The sequence below is a fragment of the Coffea arabica genome, chromosome 3e, assembly GCF_036785885.1.
Source record: "Coffea arabica cultivar ET-39 chromosome 3e, Coffea Arabica ET-39 HiFi, whole genome shotgun sequence".
In the NCBI taxonomy this organism is placed as follows: Eukaryota; Viridiplantae; Streptophyta; class Magnoliopsida; order Gentianales; family Rubiaceae; genus Coffea; species Coffea arabica.
Window position 1 is genome coordinate 28,662,268 of NC_092315.1, and position 21,818 is coordinate 28,684,085.

The following is a 21,818-nucleotide window of genomic DNA, read 5'->3' on the forward strand; positions in this document are numbered from 1 at the left end:
GCTATTTCCACATCTTCACCAGCCGAGAGTACTCCTCATAGTTTGCTCCTTTGGTGCCATGGTTATTTCGGTTGCGAGATCGAGAACGAGAGCCCCTTGTGAAGCTCTTGGATAGCTCGTCTAAGCGGTTGTGCCTCTCCGGCATTTGTTGCTCACTAATCCGCTTTAGCTCGTTTTTCATGGCGGTGAACATCAATGAGTAGTCAGTGGTCGGATGAGCTTGCTCCATGACTGTCGTTTGGTCCTGTAAAAGGTTAGTGAACAAGAAAATAGGACAAATATAATCTCAATTCACTCCCTTAGTGTTTTCACTCTCACTCATTTTTCCACTCAAAATACACCAATGATCTTACCAAAAATTCCTTACCCGTCGGATTGGGCAGTCGAGAAATGCCGCAAAGATCCTACAATTGTCACCAAGCTTTTCCCCAAGAGTAATCAAGGAAACAAGATACGGATTTCCTTGGATTTTTCCACAACATACTCCAATGTATGTTGTTGGGCTAGTGCCAGCCAAAAGAGAAGCCCAATGGCCGGCCGGATTTCCTTCAAGTTTTTCCAAGCTTTACAAGGTCATAGTCACGGCTGCAAATTGCCTTAAGTCATTGTTTACATTCAGTTTTATGATGATTAATAAAAACACTTGAGAATTCTCTCAAAGCTTCATTGAAGCATCCTTGAGTATTTTAGATTCATTTCTTTGGCATACCATTGACTTATCAATCTAGGACCGCGCCAGATTGCGGCGTCTTCTACAATACCTGGTTCGTTGGCCGCGTGATCACCGGGTTTAGGTGATTCCACTGCGTTCGTTTGTCATCAACGTGAGTCCCAACCTTCTAGATCCTAGCCTTTCTGTACGGGTTGCATCACAAAGTTGGTGCCGTTCGTATCAATATGTCCAACCATTGGCACTTGAAGCCCTTGATATCTCTACTCCTAGTTTTAGGAGTTTCATGAGTGGTCTTAGAAGTGGACCTGGATGCATCAACAAGCTTATTAGGGGTAAAATTGGAATTGCGGTCAGAGATTTTACCAGGTGTGCGGCTAGAAGGGCGTGGTGTAGTCGCATTTCCAGTATCATGTGATGTTCTCCTTGGTGGGTTGCCCTTCTATGAAGGAGAGTTGGATGCTTAGAACGTACGGCCTCCTCGCCTCAATTTCTTCCCCCTCTCGGCCTTGATGGCTAGTTCAAGAAGATCATGCATGTCCAAGTAATGTTGGAGCTCCAAGGCTTCTTGAAGGACGGGGTTGAGACCTCTAAGGAACCTTGTCATGGTAGCCACACTATCTTCTTGAATGTTCGTCCTCATCATGGCCATCTTGATCTCCTTGGAGTAGTCCTCCACACTCATGTTGCCTTGAGTGAGGGTTTGAAGCTGAGAGTGGAGATCGCGGTTGTAGTGGCTTGGAACAAACCGCTTATGCATTAGTGCCTTGAGTTTACCATTTCGCCTCCAATTAGTCCTGACTTGGTCCCACCAAACTAGTGCGCAGTCGGTGAACTCAACAATGGCAACCTTCACCTTTTGTTCCTCGCTAAACTCATAGCAATCGAAGACCATCTCGATGCGGCCTTCCCATTCCAACTAAGCCTCAGGGTCACTTTTCCCTCGTAACGTAGAGACTTGAATTTTAAGTCCCTTGAGCTCGTTCTTAGACGTGTCCCTTTTAGGCCTCTAGGCTCTTACCACATCTTCACTTGCCGAGAGTACTCCTCATAGTTTGCTCCTTTGGTGCCATGGTTACTTCGGTTGCGAGATCGAGAATGGGGGCCCCTTGTGAAGCCCTTGGAGAGCTCGTCAAAGCGGTTGTGCCTCTCCTCCATTTGTTACACACTAATCCGCTTAAGCTCGTTTTTCATGGCGGTGAACATCATTGAGTAGTCAGTGGTCGGATGAGCTTGCTCCATGACTGTCGTTTGGTCCTGCAAAAGGTTAGTGAACAAGAAAATAGGACAAATATAATCTCACTTCACTCCCTGAGTGTTTTCACTCTCCCTCGTTTTCCCACTCAAAATACTCCAATGATCTTACCAAAAATTCCTTACCCGTCGGATTGGGTAGTCGAGAAATGCCGCAAAGATCCAACAATTGTCACCATGCTTTTCCACAAGAGTAATCAAGGAAACAAGACCCGGATTTCCTTGGATTTTTCCACAACATACTCCAATGTATGTTGTTGGGCTAGTGCCGGCCAAAAGAGAAGCCCAAGGGCTGGCCGGACTTCAAGTTTTTCCAAGCTTTACTAGGTCTTAGTCACGGCTACAAATAGCCTTAAGTCATTGTTTACATTCAGTTTTATGATGATTAATAAAAACACTTGAGAATTCTCTCAAAGCTTCATTGAAGCATCCTTGAGTATTTTAGATTCATTTCTTTGTCATACCATTGACTTATCAATCTAGAACCGCGCCAGATTGTGGCGTCTTCTACAATACTAGGTTCGTTGGCCACGTGATCAACGGGTTTAGGTGATTCCGTTGCGTTCGTTTGTCATCAACGTGAGTCCTAACCTTCTAGATCCTAGCCTTTCTGTAGGGGTCGCATCACAAGATTGGTGCCGTTCGTGTCAATATGTCCAAACCAATGGCACTTGAAGCCCTTGATATCTCTATTCCTAGTTTTAGGAGTTTCATGAGGGGTCTTAGAAGTGGACCTGGATGCATCAACAAGCTTGTTAGGGGTAAAAATGGAATTGCAGTTAGAGAAATTTCCAGGTGTGAGGCTAGAAGGGCTTGGTGTAGTCGCATTTCCTGTATCATGTGAGATTCTCCTTGGTGGGTTGCCCTTCCATGAAGGCGAGTTGGAAGCTTGGAAGATACGGTCTCCTCGCCTCAATTTCTTCCCCTTCTCAGCCTTGATGGCTAGTTCAAGAAGATCATGCATATCCAAGTAATGTTGGAGCTCCAAGGCTTCTTGAAGGTCGGGGTTGAGACCTCTAAGGAACCTTGCCATGGTAGCCTCACTATCTTCTTGAATGTTCTCCCTCATCATGGCCATCTTGATCTCCTTGAAATAGTCCTCCACCCTCATGTTGCCTTGAGTGAGGGTTTGAAACTGAGAGTGGAGATCGCGGTTGTAGTGGCTTGGAACAAGTCGCTTATGCATTAGTGCCTTGTGTTCACCATTTCGCCTCCGATTAGTCCTGACTTGGTGGTCCCACCAAACTAGTGCGTAGTCGGTGAACTCAACCGTGGCAACCTTCACCTTTTGTTCCTCGATAAACTCATAGCAATCGACGACCATCTCGATGCGGCCTTCCCATTCCAACTAAGCCTCAGGGTCAATTTTGCCTTGGAACGTGCAGACTTGAATTTTACGTCCCTTCAGCTCGTTCTTAGACGTGTCCCTTTTAGGCCTCTCGGCTATTTCCACATCTTCACCAGCCGAGAGTACTCCTCATAGTTTGCTCCTTTGGTGCCATGGTTATTTCGGTTGCGAGATCGAGAACGAGAGCCCCTTGTGAAGCTCTTGGATAGCTCGTCTAAGCGGTTGTGCCTCTCCGGCATTTGTTGCTCACTAATCCGCTTTAGCTCGTTTTTCATGGCGGTGAACATCAATGAGTAGTCAGTGGTCGGATGAGCTTGCTCCATGACTGTCGTTTGGTCCTGTAAAAGGTTAGTGAACAAGAAAATAGGACAAATATAATCTCAATTCACTCCCTTAGTGTTTTCACTCTCACTCATTTTTCCACTCAAAATACTCCAATGATCTTACCAAAAATTCCTTACCCGTCGGATTGGGCAGTCGAGAAATGCCGCAAAGATCCTACAATTGTCACCAAGCTTTTCCCCAAGAGTAATCAAGGAAACAAGATACGGATTTCCTTGGATTTTTCCACAACATACTCCAATGTATGTTGTTGGGCTAGTGCCAGCCAAAAGAGAAGCCCAATGGCTGGCCGGATTTCCTTCAAGTTTTTCCAAGCTTTACAAGGTCATAGTCACGGCTGCAAATTGCCTTAAGTCATTGTTTACATTCAGTTTTATGATGATTAATAAAAACACTTGAGAATTCTCTCAAAGCTTCATTGAAGCATCCTTGAGTATTTTAGATTCATTTCTTTGGCATACCATTGACTTATCAATCTAGGACCGCGCCAGATTGCGGCGTCTTCTACAATACCTGGTTCGTTGGCCGCGTGATCACCGGGTTTAGGTGATTCCACTGCGTTCGTTTGTCATCAACGTGAGTCCCAACCTTCTAGATCCTAGCCTTTCTGTACGGGTTGCATCACAAGGTTGGTGCCGTTCGTATCAATATGTCCAACCATTGGCACTTGAAGCCCTTGATATCTCTACTCCTAGTTTTAGGAGTTTCATGAGTGGTCTTAGAAGTGGACCTGGATGCATCAACAAGCTTATTAGGGGTAAAATTGGAATTGCGGTCAGAGATTTTACCAGGTGTGCGGCTAGAAGGGCTTGGTGTAGTCGCATTTCCAGTATCATGTGATGTTCTCCTTGGTGGGTTGCCCTTCTATGAAGGAGAGTTGGATGCTTAGAACGTACGGCCTCCTCGCCTCAATTTCTTCCCCCTCTCGGCCTTGATGGCTAGTTCAAGAAGATCATGCATGTCCAAGTAATGTTGGAGCTCCAAGGCTTCTTGAAGGACGGGGTTGAGACCTCTAAGGAACCTTGTCATGGTAGCCACACTATCTTCTTGAATGTTCGCCCTCATCATGGCCATCTTTATCTCCTTGGAGTAGTCCTCCACACTCATGTTGCCTTGAGTGAGGGTTTGAAGCTGAGAGTGGAGATCGCGGTTGTAGTGGCTTGGAACAAACCGTTTATGCATTAGTGCCTTGAGTTTACCATTTCGCCTCCAATTAGTCCTGACTTGGTCCCACCAAACTAGTGCGCAGTCGGTGAACTCAACAATGGCAACCTTCACCTTTTGTTCCTCGCTAAACTCATAGCAATCGAAGACCATCTCGATGCGGCCTTCCCATTCCAACTAAGCCTCAGGGTCACTTTTCCCTCGTAACGTAGAGACTTGAATTTTAAGTCCCTTGAGCTCGTTCTTAGACGTGTCCCTTTTAGGCCTCTAGGCTCTTACCACATCTTCACTTGCCGAGAGTACTCCTCATAGTTTGCTCCTTTGGTGCCATGGTTACTTCGGTTGCGAGATCGAGAATGGGGGCCCCTTGTGAAGCCCTTGGAGAGCTCGTCAAAGCGGTTGTGCCTCTCCTCCATTTGTTACACACTAATCCGCTTAAGCTCGTTTTTCATGGCGGTGAACATCATTGAGTAGTCAGTGGTCGGATGAGCTTGCTCCATGACTGTCGTTTGGTCCTGCAAAAGGTTAGTGAACAAGAAAATAGGACAAATATAATCTCACTTCACTCCCTGAGTGTTTTCACTCTCCCTCGTTTTCCCACTCAAAATACTCCAATGATCTTACCAAAAATTCCTTACCCGTCGGATTGGGTAGTCGAGAAATGCCGCAAAGATCCAACAATTGTCACCATGCTTTTCCACAAGAGTAATCAAGGAAACAAGACCCGGATTTCCTTGGATTTTTCCACAACATACTCCAATGTATGTTGTTGGGCTAGTGCCGGCCAAAAGAGAAGCCCAAGGGCTGGCCGGACTTCAAGTTTTTCCAAGCTTTACTAGGTCTTAGTCACGGCTACAAATAGCCTTAAGTCATTGTTTACATTCAGTTTTATGATGATTAATAAAAACACTTGAGAATTCTCTCAAAGCTTCATTGAAGCATCCTTGAGTATTTTAGATTCATTTCTTTGTCATACCATTGACTTATCAATCTAGAACCGCGCCAGATTGTGGCGTCTTCTACAATACTAGGTTCGTTGGCCACGTGATCAACGGGTTTAGGTGATTCCGTTGCGTTCGTTTGTCATCAACGTGAGTCCTAACCTTCTAGATCCTAGCCTTTCTGTAGGGGTCGCATCACAAGATTGGTGCCGTTCGTGTCAATATGTCCAAACCAATGGCACTTGAAGCCCTTGATATCTCTATTCCTAGATTTAGGAGTTTCATGAGGGGTCTTAGAAGTGGACCTGGATGCATCAACAAGCTTGTTAGGGGTAAAAATGGAATTGCAGTTAGAGAAATTTCCAGGTGTGAGGCTAGAAGGGCTTGGTGTAGTCGCATTTCCTGTATCATGTGAGATTCTCCTTGGTGGGTTGCCCTTCCATGAAGGCGAGTTGGAAGCTTTGAAGATACGGTCTCCTCGCCTCAATTTCTTCCCCTTCTCAGCCTTGATGGCTAGTTCAAGAAGATCATGCATATCCAAGTAATGTTGGAGCTCCAAGGCTTCTTGAAGGTCGGGGTTGAGACCTCTAAGGAACCTTGCCATGGTAGCCTCACTATCTTCTTGAATGTTCTCCCTCATCATGGCCATCTTGATCTCCTTGAAATAGTCCTCCACCCTCATGTTGCCTTGAGTGAGGGTTTGAAACTGAGAGTGGAGATCGCGGTTGTAGTGGCTTGGAACAAATCGCTTATGCATTAGTGCCTTGTGTTCACCATTTCGCCTCCGATTAGTCCTGACTTGGTGGTCCCACCAAACTAGTGCGTAGTCGGTGAACTCAACCGTGGCAACCTTCACCTTTTGTTCCTCGATAAACTCATAGCAATCGACGACCATCTCGATGCGGCCTTCCCATTCCAACTAAGCCTCAGGGTCAATTTTGCCTTGGAACGTGCAGACTTGAATTTTACGTCCCTTCAGCTCGTTCTTAGACGTGTCCCTTTTAGGCCTCTCGGCTATTTCCACATCTTCACCAGCCGAGAGTACTCCTCATAGTTTGCTCCTTTGGTGCCATGGTTATTTCGGTTGCGAGATCGAGAATGGGGGCCCCTTGTGAAGCTCTTGGATAGCTCGTCTAAGCGGTTGTGCCTCTCCGGCATTTGTTGCTCACTAATCCGCTTTAGCTCGTTTTTCATGGCGGTGAACATCAATGAGTAGTCAGTGGTCGGATGAGCTTGCTCCATGACTGTCGTTTGGTCCTGTAAAAGGTTAGTGAACAAGAAAATAGGACAAATATAATCTCAATTCACTCCCTTAGTGTTTTCACTCTCACTCATTTTTCCACTCAAAATACTCCAATGATCTTACCAAAAATTCCTTACCCGTCGGATTGGGCAGTCGAGAAATGCCGCAAAGATCCTACAATTGTCACCAAGCTTTTCCCCAAGAGTAATCAAGGAAACAAGATACGGATTTCCTTGGATTTTTCCACAACATACTCCAATGTATGTTGTTGGGCTAGTGCCAGCCAAAAGAGAAGCCCAATGGCCGGCCGGATTTCCTTCAAGTTTTTCCAAGCTTTACAAGGTCATAGTCACGGCTGCAAATTGCCTTAAGTCATTGTTTACATTCAGTTTTATGATGATTAATAAAAACACTTGAGAATTCTCTCAAAGCTTCATTGAAGCATCCTTGAGTATTTTAGATTCATTTCTTTGGCATACCATTCACTTATCAATCTAGGACCGCGCCAGATTGCGGCGTCTTCTACAATACCTGGTTCGTTGGCCGCGTGATCACCGGGTTTAGGTGATTCCACTGCGTTCGTTTGTCATCAACGTGAGTCCCAACCTTCTAGATCCTAGCCTTTCTGTACGGGTTGCATCACAAGGTTGGTGCCGTTCGTATCAATATGTCCAACCATTGGCACTTGAAGCCCTTGATATCTCTACTCCTAGTTTTAGGAGTTTCATGAGTGGTCTTAGAAGTGGACCTGGATGCATCAACAAGCTTATTAGGGGTAAAATTGGAATTGCGGTCAGAGATTTTACCAGGTGTGCGGCTAGAAGGGCTTGGTGTAGTCGCATTTCCAGTATCATGTGATGTTCTCCTTGGTGGGTTACCCTTCTATGAAGGAGAGTTGGATGCTTAGAACGTACGGCCTCCTCGCCTCAATTTCTTCCCCCTCTCGGCCTTGATGGCTAGTTCAAGAAGATCATGCATGTCCAAGTAATGTTGGAGCTCCAAGGCTTCTTGAAGGACGGGGTTGAGACCTCTAAGGAACCTTGTCATGGTAGCCACACTATCTTCTTGAATGTTCATCCTCATCATGGCCATCTTGATCTCCTTGGAGTAGTCCTCCACACTCATGTTGCCTTGAGTGAGGGTTTGAAGCTGAGAGTGGAGATCGCGGTTGTAGTGGCTTGGAACAAACCGCTTATGCATTAGTGCCTTGAGTTTACCATTTCGCCTCCAATTAGTCCTGACTTGGTCCCACCAAACTAGTGCGCAGTCGGTGAACTCAACAATGGCAACCTTCACCTTTTGTTCCTCGTTAAACTCATAGCAATCGAAGACCATCTCGATGCGGCCTTCCCATTCCAACTAAGCCTCAGGGTCACTTTTCCCTCGTAACGTAGAGACTTGAATTTTAAGTCCCTTGAGCTCGTTCTTAGACGTGTCCCTTTTAGGCCTCTAGGCTCTTACCACATCTTCACTTGCCGAGAGTACTCCTCATAGTTTGCTCCTTTGGTGCCATGGTTACTTCGGTTGCGAGATCGAGAATGGGGGCCCCTTGTGAAGCCCTTGGAGAGCTCGTCAAAGCGGTTGTGCCTCTCCTCCATTTGTTACACACTAATCCGCTTAAGCTCGTTTTTCATGGCGGTGAACATCATTGAGTAGTCAGTGGTCGGATGAGCTTGCTCCATGACTGTCGTTTGGTCCTGCAAAAGGTTAGTGAACAAGAAAATAGGACAAATATAATCTCACTTCACTCCCTGAGTGTTTTCACTCTCCCTCGTTTTCCCACTCAAAATACTCCAATGATCTTACCAAAAATTCCTTACCCGTCGGATTGGGTAGTCGAGAAATGCCGCAAAGATCCAACAATTGTCACCATGCTTTTCCACAAGAGTAATCAAGGAAACAAGACCCGGATTTCCTTGGATTTTTCCACAACATACTCCAATGTATGTTGTTGGGCTAGTGCCGGCCAAAAGAGAAGCCCAAGGGCTGGCCGGACTTCAAGTTTTTCCAAGCTTTACTAGGTCTTAGTCACGGCTACAAATAGCCTTAAGTCATTGTTTACATTCAGTTTTATGATGATTAATAAAAACACTTGAGAATTCTCTCAAAGCTTCATTGAAGCATCCTTGAGTATTTTAGATTCATTTCTTTGTCATACCATTGACTTATCAATCTAGAACCGCGCCAGATTGTGGCGTCTTCTACAATACTAGGTTCGTTGGCCACGTGATCAACGGGTTTAGGTGATTCCGTTGCGTTCGTTTGTCATCAACGTGAGTCCTAACCTTCTAGATCCTAGCCTTTCTGTAGGGGTCGCATCACAAGATTGGTGCCGTTCGTGTCAATATGTCCAAACCAATGGCACTTGAAGCCCTTGATATCTCTATTCCTAGTTTTAGGAGTTTCATGAGGGGTCTTAGAAGTGGACCTGGATGCATCAACAAGCTTGTTAGGGGTAAAAATGGAATTGCAGTTAGAGAAATTTCCAGGTGTGAGGCTAGAAGGGCTTGGTGTAGTCGCATTTCCTGTATCATGTGAGATTCTCCTTGGTGGGTTGCCCTTCCATGAAGGCGAGTTGGAAGCTTGGAAGATACGGTCTCCTCGCCTCAATTTCTTCCCCTTCTCAGCCTTGATGGCTAGTTCAAGAAGATCATGCATATCCAAGTAATGTTGGAGCTCCAAGGCTTCTTGAAGGTCGGGGTTGAGACCTCTAAGGAACCTTGCCATGGTAGCCTCACTATCTTCTTGATTGTTCTCCCTCATCATGGCCATCTTGATCCCCTTGAAATAGTCCTCCACCCTCATGTTGCCTTGAGTGAGGGTTTGAAACTGAGAGTGGAGATCGCGGTTGTAGTGGCATGGAACAAATCGCTTATGCATTAGTGCCTTGTGTTCACCATTTCGCCTCCGATTAGTCCTGACTTGGTGGTCCCACCAAACTAGTGCGTAGTCGGTGAACTCAACCGTGGCAACCTTCACCTTTTGTTCCTCGATAAACTCATAGCAATCGACGACCATCTCGATGCGGCCTTCCCATTCCAACTAAGCCTCAGGGTCAATTTTGCCTTGGAACGTGCAGACTTGAATTTTACGTCCCTTCAGCTCGTTCTTAGACGTGTCCCTTTTAGGCCTCTCGGCTATTTCCACATCTTCACCAGCCGAGAGTACTCCTCATAGTTTGCTCCTTTGGTGCCATGGTTATTTCGGTTGCGAGATCGAGAATGGGGGCCCCTTGTGAAGCTCTTGGATAGCTCGTCTAAGCGGTTGTGCCTCTCCGGCATTTGTTGCTCACTAATCCGCTTTAGCTCGTTTTTCATGGCGGTGAACATCAATGAGTAGTCAGTGGTCGGATGAGCTTGCTCCATGACTGTCGTTTGGTCCTGTAAAAGGTTAGTGAACAAGAAAATAGGACAAATATAATCTCAATTCACTCCCTTAGTGTTTTCACTCTCACTCATTTTTCCACTCAAAATACTCCAATGATCTTACCAAAAATTCCTTACCCGTCGGATTGGGCAGTCGAGAAATGCCGCAAAGATCCTACAATTGTCACCAAGCTTTTCCCCAAGAGTAATCAAGGAAACAAGATACGGATTTCCTTGGATTTTTCCACAACATACTCCAATGTATGTTGTTGGGCTAGTGCCAGCCAAAAGAGAAGCCCAATGGCCGGCCGGATTTCCTTCAAGTTTTTCCAAGCTTTACAAGGTCATAGTCACGGCTGCAAATTGCCTTAAGTCATTGTTTACATTCAGTTTTATGATGATTAATAAAAACACTTGAGAATTCTCTCAAAGCTTCATTGAAGCATCCTTGAGTATTTTAGATTCATTTCTTTGGCATACCATTGACTTATCAATCTAGGACCGCGCCAGATTGCGGCGTCTTCTACAATACCTGGTTCGTTGGCCGCGTGATCACCGGGTTTAGGTGATTCCACTGCGTTCGTTTGTCATCAACGTGAGTCCCAACCTTCTAGATCCTAGCCTTTCTGTACGGGTTGCATCACAAGGTTGGTGCCGTTCGTATCAATATGTCCAACCATTGGCACTTGAAGCCCTTGATATCTCTACTCCTAGTTTTAGGAGTTTCATGAGTGGTCTTAGAAGTGGACCTGGATGCATCAACAAGCTTATTAGGGGTAAAATTGGAATTGCGGTCAGAGATTTTACCAGGTGTGCGGCTAGAAGGGCTTGGTGTAGTCGCATTTCCAGTATCATGTGATGTTCTCCTTGGTGGGTTGCCCTTCTATGAAGGAGAGTTGGATGCTTAGAACGTACGGCCTCCTCGCCTCAATTTCTTCCCCCTCTCAGCCTTGATGGCTAGTTCAAGAAGATCATGCATGTCCAAGTAATGTTGGAGCTCCAAGGCTTCTTGAAGGACGGGGTTGAGACCTCTAAGGAACCTTGTCATGGTAGCCACACTATCTTCTTGAATGTTCGTCCTCATCAAGGCCATCTTGATCTCCTTGGAGTAGTCCTCCACACTCATGTTGCCTTGAGTGAGGGTTTGAAGCTGAGAGTGGAGATCGCGGTTGTAGTGGCTTGGAACAAACCGCTTATGCATTAGTGCCTTGAGTTTACCATTTCGCCTCCAATTAGTCCTGACTTGGTCCCACCAAACTAGTGCGCAGTCGGTGAACTCAACAATGGCAACCTTCACCTTTTGTTCCTCGCTAAACTCATAGCAATCGAAGACCATCTCGATGCGGCCTTCCCATTCCAACTAAGCCTCAGGGTCACTTTTCCCTCGTAACGTAGAGACTTGAATTTTAAGTCCCTTGAGCTCGTTCTTAGACGTGTCCCTTTTAGGCCTCTAGGCTCTTACCACATCTTCACTTGCCGAGAGTACTCCTCATAGTTTGCTCCTTTGGTGCAATGGTTACTTCGGTTGCGAGCTCGAGAATGGGGGCCCCTTGTGTAGCCCTTGGAGAGCTCGTCAAAGCGGTTGTGCCTCTCCTCCATTTGTTACACACTAATCCGCTTAAGCTCGTTTTTCATGGCGGTGAACATCATTGAGTAGTCAGTGGTCGGATGAGCTTGCTCCATGACTGTCGTTTGGTCCTGCAAAAGGTTAGTGAACAAGAAAATAGGACAAATATAATCTCACTTCACTCCCTGAGTGTTTTCACTCTCCCTCGTTTTCCCACTCAAAATACTCCAATGATCTTACCAAAAATTCCTTACCCGTCGGATTGGGTAGTCGAGAAATGCCGCAAAGATCCAACAATTGTCACCATGCTTTTCCACAAGAGTAATCAAGGAAACAAGACCCGGATTTCCTTGGATTTTTCCACAACATACTCCAATGTATGTTGTTGGGCTAGTGCCGGCCAAAAGAGAAGCCCAAGGGCTGGCCGGACTTCAAGTTTTTCCAAGCTTTACTAGGTCTTAGTCACGGCTACAAATAGCCTTAAGTCATTGTTTACATTCAGTTTTATGATGATTAATAAAAACACTTGAGAATTCTCTCAAAGCTTCATTGAAGCATCCTTGAGTATTTTAGATTCATTTCTTTGTCATACCATTGACTTATCAATCTAGAACCGCGCCAGATTGTGGCGTCTTCTACAATACTAGGTTCGTTGGCCACGTGATCAACGGGTTTAGGTGATTCCGTTGCGTTCGTTTGTCATCAACGTGAGTCCTAACCTTCTAGATCCTAGCCTTTCTGTAGGGGTCGCATCACAAGATTGGTGCCGTTCGTGTCAATATGTCCAAACCAATGGCACTTGAAGCCCTTGATATCTCTATTCCTAGTTTTAGGAGTTTCATGAGGGGTCTTAGAAGTGGACCTGGATGCATCAACAAGCTTGTTAGGGGTAAAAATGGAATTGCAGTTAGAGAAATTTCCAGGTGTGAGGCTAGAAGGGCTTGGTGTAGTCGCATTTCCTGTATCATGTGAGATTCTCCTTGGTGGGTTGCCCTTCCATGAAGGCGAGTTGGAAGCTTGGAAGATACGGTCTCCTCGCCTCAATTTCTTCCCCTTCTCAGCCTTGATGGCTAGTTCAAGAAGATCATGCATATCCAAGTAATGTTGGAGCTCCAAGGCTTCTTGAAGGTCGGGGTTGAGACCTCTAAGGAACCTTGCCATGGTAGCCTCACTATCTTCTTGAATGTTCTCCCTCATCATGGCCATCTTGATCTCCTTGAAATAGTCCTCCACCCTCATGTTGCCTTGAGTGAGGGTTTGAAACTGAGAGTGGAGATCGCGGTTGTAGTGGCTTGGAACAAGTCGCTTATGCATTAGTGCCTTGTGTTCACCATTTCGCCTCCGATTAGTCCTGACTTGGTGGTCCCACCAAACTAGTGCGTAGTCGGTGAACTCAACCGTGGCAACCTTCACCTTTTGTTCCTCGATAAACTCATAGCAATCGACGACCATCTCGATGCGGCCTTCCCATTCCAACTAAGCCTCAGGGTCAATTTTGCCTTGGAACGTGCAGACTTGAATTTTACGTCCCTTCAGCTCGTTCTTAGACGTGTCCCTTTTAGGCCTCTCGGCTATTTCCACATCTTCACCAGCCGAGAGTACTCCTCATAGTTTGCTCCTTTGGTGCCATGGTTATTTCGGTTGCGAGATCGAGAACGAGAGCCCCTTGTGAAGCTCTTGGATAGCTCGTCTAAGCGGTTGTGCCTCTCCGGCATTTGTTGCTCACTAATCCGCTTTAGCTCGTTTTTCATGGCGGTGAACATCAATGAGTAGTCAGTGGTCGGATGAGCTTGCTCCATGACTGTCGTTTGGTCCTGTAAAAGGTTAGTGAACAAGAAAATAGGACAAATATAATCTCAATTCACTCCCTTAGTGTTTTCACTCTCACTCATTTTTCCACTCAAAATACTCCAATGATCTTACCAAAAATTCCTTACCCGTCGGATTGGGCAGTCGAGAAATGCCGCAAAGATCCTACAATTGTCACCAAGCTTTTCCCCAAGAGTAATCAAGGAAACAAGATACGGATTTCCTTGGATTTTTCCACAACATACTCCAATGTATGTTGTTGGGCTAGTGCCAGCCAAAAGAGAAGCCCAATGGCTGGCCGGATTTCCTTCAAGTTTTTCCAAGCTTTACAAGGTCATAGTCACGGCTGCAAATTGCCTTAAGTCATTGTTTACATTCAGTTTTATGATGATTAATAAAAACACTTGAGAATTCTCTCAAAGCTTCATTGAAGCATCCTTGAGTATTTTAGATTCATTTCTTTGGCATACCATTGACTTATCAATCTAGGACCGCGCCAGATTGCGGCGTCTTCTACAATACCTGGTTCGTTGGCCGCGTGATCACCGGGTTTAGGTGATTCCACTGCGTTCGTTTGTCATCAACGTGAGTCCCAACCTTCTAGATCCTAGCCTTTCTGTACGGGTTGCATCACAAGGTTGGTGCCGTTCGTATCAATATGTCCAACCATTGGCACTTGAAGCCCTTGATATCTCTACTCCTAGTTTTAGGAGTTTCATGAGTGGTCTTAGAAGTGGACCTGGATGCATCAACAAGCTTATTAGGGGTAAAATTGGAATTGCGGTCAGAGATTTTACCAGGTGTGCGGCTAGAAGGGCTTGGTGTAGTCGCATTTCCAGTATCATGTGATGTTCTCCTTGGTGGGTTGCCCTTCTATGAAGGAGAGTTGGATGCTTAGAACGTACGGCCTCCTCGCCTCAATTTCTTCCCCCTCTCGGCCTTGATGGCTAGTTCAAGAAGATCATGCATGTCCAAGTAATGTTGGAGCTCCAAGGCTTCTTGAAGGACGGGGTTGAGACCTCTAAGGAACCTTGTCATGGTAGCCACACTATCTTCTTGAATGTTCTCCCTCATCATGGCCATCTTTATCTCCTTGGAGTAGTCCTCCACACTCATGTTGCCTTGAGTGAGGGTTTGAAGCTGAGAGTGGAGATCGCGGTTGTAGTGGCTTGGAACAAACCGTTTATGCATTAGTGCCTTGAGTTTACCATTTCGCCTCCAATTAGTCCTGACTTGGTCCCACCAAACTAGTGCGCAGTCGGTGAACTCAACAATGGCAACCTTCACCTTTTGTTCCTCGCTAAACTCATAGCAATCGAAGACCATCTCGATGCGGCCTTCCCATTCCAACTAAGCCTCAGGGTCACTTTTCCCTCGTAACGTAGAGACTTGAATTTTAAGTCCTTTGAGCTCGTTCTTAGACGTGTCCCTTTTAGGCCTCTAGGCTCTTACCACATCTTCACTTGCCGAGAGTACTCCTCATAGTTTGCTCCTTTGGTGCCATGGTTACTTCGGTTGCGAGATCGAGAATGGGGGCCCCTTGTGAAGCCCTTGGAGAGCTCGTCAAAGCGGTTGTGCCTCTCCTCCATTTGTTACACACTAATCCGCTTAAGCTCGTTTTTCATGGCGGTGAACATCATTGAGTAGTCAGTGGTCGGATGAGCTTGCTCCATGACTGTCGTTTGGTCCTGCAAAAGGTTAGTGAACAAGAAAATAGGACAAATATAATCTCACTTCACTCCCTGAGTGTTTTCACTCTCCCTCGTTTTCCCACTCAAAATACTCCAATGATCTTACCAAAAATTCCTTACCCGTCGGATTGGGTAGTCGAGAAATGCCGCAAAGATCCAACAATTGTCACCATGCTTTTCCACAAGAGTAATCAAGGAAACAAGACCCGGATTTCCTTGGATTTTTCCACAACATACTCCAATGTATGTTGTTGGGCTAGTGCCGGCCAAAAGAGAAGCCCAAGGGCTGGCCGGACTTCAAGTTTTTCCAAGCTTTACTAGGTCTTAGTCACGGCTACAAATAGCCTTAAGTCATTGTTTACATTCAGTTTTATGATGATTAATAAAAACACTTGAGAATTCTCTCAAAGCTTCATTGAAGCATCCTTGAGTATTTTAGATTCATTTCTTTGTCATACCATTGACTTATCAATCTAGAACCGCGCCAGATTGTGGCGTCTTCTACAATACTAGGTTCGTTGGCCACGTGATCAACGGGTTTAGGTGATTCCGTTGCGTTCGTTTGTCATCAACGTGAGTCCTAACCTTCTAGATCCTAGCCTTTCTGTAGGGGTCGCATCACAAGATTGGTGCCGTTCGTGTCAATATGTCCAAACCAATGGCACTTGAAGCCCTTGATATCTCTATTCCTAGATTTAGGAGTTTCATGAGGGGTCTTAGAAGTGGACCTGGATGCATCAACAAGCTTGTTAGGGGTAAAAATGGAATTGCAGTTAGAGAAATTTCCAGGTGTGAGGCTAGAAGGGCTTGGTGTAGTCGCATTTCCTGTATCATGTGAGATTCTCCTTGGTGGGTTGCCCTTCCATGAAGGCGAGTTGGAAGCTTGGAAGATACGGTCTCCTCGCCTCAATTTCTTCCCCTTCTCAGCCTTGATGGCTAGTTCAAGAAGATCATGCATATCCAAGTAATGTTGGAGCTCCAAGGCTTCTTGAAGGTCGGGGTTGAGACCTCTAAGGAACCTTGCCATGGTAGCCTCACTATCTTCTTGAATGTTCTCCCTCATCATGGCCATCTTAATCTCCTTGAAATAGTCCTCCACCCTCATGTTGCCTTGAGTGAGGGTTTGAAACTGAGAGTGGAGATCGCGGTTGTAGTGGCTTGGAACAAGTCGCTTATGCATTAGTGATTGTGTTCACCATTTCGCCTCCGATTAGTCCTGACTTGGTGGTCCCACCAAACTAGTGCGTAGTCGGTGAACTCAACCGTGGCAACCTTCACCTTTTGTTCCTCGATAAACTCATAGCAATCGACGACCATCTCGATGCGGCCTTCCCATTCCAACTAAGCCTCAGGGTCAATTTTGCCTTGGAACGTGCAGACTTGAATTTTACGTCCCTTCAGCTCGTTCTTAGACGTGTCCCTTTTAGGCCTCTCGGCTATTTCCACATCTTCACCAGCCGAGAGTACTCCTCATAGTTTGCTCCTTTGGTGCCATGGTTATTTCGGTTGCGAGATCGAGAATGGGGGCCCCTTGTGAAGCTCTTGGATAGCTCGTCTAAGCGGTTGTGCCTCTCCGGCATTTGTTGCTCACTAATCCGCTTTAGCTCGTTTTTCATGGCGGTGAACATCAATGAGTAGTCAGTGGTCGGATGAGCTTGCTCCATGACTGTCGTTTGGTCCTGTAAAAGGTTAGTGAACAAGAAAATAGGACAAATATAATCTCAATTCACTCCCTTAGTGTTTTCACTCTCACTCATTTTTCCACTCAAAATACTCCAATGATCTTACCAAAAATTCCTTACCCGTCGGATTGGGCAGTCGAGAAATGCCGCAAAGATCCTACAATTGTCACCAAGCTTTTCCCCAAGAGTAATCAAGGAAACAAGATACGGATTTCCTTGGATTTTTCCACAACATACTCCAATGTATGTTGTTGGGCTAGTGCCAGCCAAAAGAGAAGCCCAATGGCCGGCCGGATTTCCTTCAAGTTTTTCCAAGCTTTACAAGGTCATAGTCACGGCTGCAAATTGCCTTAAGTCATTGTTTACATTCAGTTTTATGATGATTAATAAAAACACTTGAGAATTCTCTCAAAGCTTCATTGAAGCATCCTTGAGTATTTTAGATTCATTTCTTTGGCATACCATTGACTTATCAATCTAGGACCGCGCCAGATTGCGGCGTCTTCTACAATACCTGGTTCGTTGGCCGCGTGATCACCGGGTTTAGGTGATTCCACTGCGTTCGTTTGTCATCAACGTGAGTCCCAACCTTCTAGATCCTAGCCTTTCTGTACGGGTTGCATCACAAGGTTGGTGCCGTTCGTATCAATATGTCCAACCATTGGCACTTGAAGCCCTTGATATCTCTACTCCTAGTTTTAGGAGTTTCATGAGTGGTCTTAGAAGTGGACCTGGATGCATCAACAAGCTTATTAGGGGTAAAATTGGAATTGCGGTCAGAGATTTTACCAGGTGTGCGGCTAGAAGGGCTTGGTGTAGTCGCATTTCCAGTATCATGTGATGTTCTCCTTGGTGGGTTGCCCTTCTATGAAGGAGAGTTGGATGCTTAGAACGTACGGCCTCCTCGCCTCAATTTCTTCCCCCTCTCGGCCTTGATGGCTAGTTCAAGAAGATCATGCATGTCCAAGTAATGTTGGAGCTCCAAGGCTTCTTGAAGGACGGGGTTGAGACCTCTAAGGAACCTTGTCATGGTAGCCACACTATCTTCTTGAATGTTCATCCTCATCATGGCCATCTTGATCTCCTTGGAGTAGTCCTCCACACTCATGTTGCCTTGAGTGAGGGTTTGAAGCTGAGAGTGGAGATCGCGGTTGTAGTGGCTTGGAACAAACCGCTTATGCATTAGTGCCTTGAGTTTACCATTTCGCCTCCAATTAGTCCTGACTTGGTCCCACCAAACTAGTGCGCAGTCGGTGAACTCAACAATGGCAACCTTCACCTTTTGTTCCTCGCTAAACTCATAGCAATCGAAGACCATCTCGATGCGGCCTTCCCATTCCAACTAAGCCTCAGGGTCACTTTTCCCTCGTAACGTAGAGACTTGAATTTTAAGTCCCTTGAGCTCGTTCTTAGACGTGTCCCTTTTAGGCCTCTAGGCTCTTACCACATCTTCACTTGCCGAGAGTACTCCTCATAGTTTGCTCCTTTGGTGCAATGGTTACTTCGGTTGCGAGATCGAGAATGGGGGCCCCTTGTGAAGCCCTTGGAGAGCTCGTCAAAGCGGTTGTGCCTCTCCTCCATTTGTTACACACTAATCCGCTTAAGCTCGTTTTTCATGGCGGTGAACATCATTGAGTAGTCAGTGGTCGGATGAGCTTGCTCCATGACTGTCGTTTGGTCCTGCAAAAGGTTAGTGAACAAGAAAATAGGACAAATATAATCTCACTTCACTCCCTGAGTGTTTTCACTCTCCCTCGTTTTCCCACTCAAAATACTCCAATGATCTTACCAAAAATTCCTTACCCGTCGGATTGGGTAGTCGAGAAATGCCGCAAAGATCCAACAATTGTCACCATGCTTTTCCACAAGAGTAATCAAGGAAACAAGACCCGGATTTCCTTGGATTTTTCCACAACATACTCCAATGTATGTTGTTGGGCTAGTGCCGGCCAAAAGAGAAGCCCAAGGGCTGGCCGGACTTCAAGTTTTTCCAAGCTTTACTAGGTCTTAGTCACGGCTACAAATAGCCTTAAGTCATTGTTTACATTCAGTTTTATGATGATTAATAAAAACACTTGAGAATTCTCTCAAAGCTTCATTGAAGCATCCTTGAGTATTTTAGATTCATTTCTTTGTCATACCATTGACTTATCAATCTAGAACCGCGCCAGATTGTGGCGTCTTCTACAATACTAGGTTCGTTGGCCACGTGATCAACGGGTTTAGGTGATTCCGTTGCGTTCGTTTGTCATCAACGTGAGTCCTAACCTTCTAGATCCTAGCCTTTCTGTAGGGGTCGCATCACAAGATTGGTGCCGTTCGTGTCAATATGTCCAAACCAATGGCACTTGAAGCCCTTGATATCTCTATTCCTAGTTTTAGGAGTTTCATGAGGGGTCTTAGAAGTGGACCTGGATGCATCAACAAGCTTGTTAGGGGTAAAAATGGAATTGCAGTTAGAGAAATTTCCAGGTGTGAGGCTAGAAGGGCTTGGTGTAGTCGCATTTCCTGTATCATGTGAGATTCTCCTTGGTGGGTTGCCCTTCCATGAAGGCGAGTTGGAAGCTTGGAAGATACGGTCTCCTCGCCTCAATTTCTTCCCCTTCTCAGCCTTGATGGCTAGTTCAAGAAGATCATGCATATCCAAGTAATGTTGGAGCTCCAAGGCTTCTTGAAGGTCGGGGTTGAGACCTCTAAGGAACCTTGCCATGGTAGCCTCACTATCTTCTTGAATGTTCTCCCTCATCATGGCCATCTTGATCCCCTTGAAATAGTCCTCCACCCTCATGTTGCCTTGAGTGAGGGTTTGAAACTGAGAGTGGAGATCGCGGTTGTAGTGGCATGGAACAAATCGCTTATGCATTAGTGCCTTGTGTTCACCATTTCGCCTCCGATTAGTCCTGACTTGGTGGTCCCACCAAACTAGTGCGTAGTCGGTGAACTCAACCGTGGCAACCTTCACCTTTTGTTCCTCGATAAACTCATAGCAATCGACGACCATCTCGATGCGGCCTTCCCATTCCAACTAAGCCTCAGGGTCAATTTTGCCTTGGAACGTGCAGACTTGAATTTTACGTCCCTTCAGCTCGTTCTTAGACGTGTCCCTTTTAGGCCTCTCGGCTATTTCCACATCTTCACCAGCCGAGAGTACTCCTCATAGTTTGCTCCTTTGGTGCCATGGTTATTTCGGTTGCGAGATCGAGAATGGGGGCCCCTTGTGAAGCTCTTGGATAGCTCGTCTAAGCGGTTGTGCCTCTCCGGCATTTGTTGCTCACTAATCCGCTTTAGCTCGTTTTTCATGGCGGTGAACATCAATGAGTAGTCAGTGGTCGGATGAGCTTGCTCCATGACTGTCGTTTGGTCCTGTAAAAGGTTAGTGAACAAGAAAATAGGACAAATATAATCTCAATTCACTCCCTTAGTGTTTTCACTCTCACTCATTTTTCCACTCAAAATACTCCAATGATCTTACCAAAAATTCCTTACCCGTCGGATTGGGCAGTCGAGAAATGCCGCAAAGATCCTACAATTGTCACCAAGCTTTTCCCCAAGAGTAATCAAGGAAACAAGATACGGATTTCCTTGGATTTTTCCACAACATACTCCAATGTATGTTGTTGGGCTAGTGCCAGCCAAAAGAGAAGCCCAATGGCCGGCCGGATTTCCTTCAAGTTTTTCCAAGCTTTACAAGGTCATAGTCACGGCTGCAAATTGCCTTAAGTCATTGTTTACATTCAGTTTTATGATGATTAATAAAAACACTTGAGAATTCTCTCAAAGCTTCATTGAAGCATCCTTGAGTATTTTAGATTCATTTCTTTGGCATACCATTGACTTATCAATCTAGGACCGCGCCAGATTGCGGCGTCTTCTACAATACCTGGTTCGTTGGCCGCGTGATCACCGGGTTTAGGTGATTCCACTGCGTTCGTTTGTCATCAACGTGAGTCCCAACCTTCTAGATCCTAGCCTTTCTGTACGGGTTGCATCACAAGGTTGGTGCCGTTCGTATCAATATGTCCAACCATTGGCACTTGAAGCCCTTGATATCTCTACTCCTAGTTTTAGGAGTTTCATGAGTGGTCTTAGAAGTGGACCTGGATGCATCAACAAGCTTATTAGGGGTAAAATTGGAATTGCGGTCAGAGATTTTACCAGGTGTGCGGCTAGAAGGGCTTGGTGTAGTCGCATTTCCAGTATCATGTGATGTTCTCCTTGGTGGGTTGCCCTTCTATGAAGGAGAGTTGGATGCTTAGAACGTACGGCCTCCTCGCCTCAATTTCTTCCCCCTCTCGGCCTTGATGGCTAGTTCAAGAAGATCATGCATGTCCAAGTAATGTTGGAGCTCCAAGGCTTCTTGAAGGACGGGGTTGAGACCTCTAAGGAACCTTGTCATGGTAGCCACACTATCTTCTTGAATGTTCGTCCTCATCATGGCCATCTTGATCTCCTTGGAGTAGTCCTCCACACTCATGTTGCCTTGAGTGAGGGTTTGAAGCTGAGAGTGGAGATCGCGGTTGTAGTGGCTTGGAACAAACCGCTTATGCATTAGTGCCTTGAGTTTACCATTTCGCCTCCAATTAGTCCTGACTTGGTCCCACCAAACTAGTGCGCAGTCGGTGAACTCAACAATGGCAACCTTCACCTTTTGTTCCTCGCTAAACTCATAGCAATCGAAGACCATCTCGATGCGGCCTTCCCATTCCAACTAAGCCTCAGGGTCACTTTTCCCTCGTAACGTA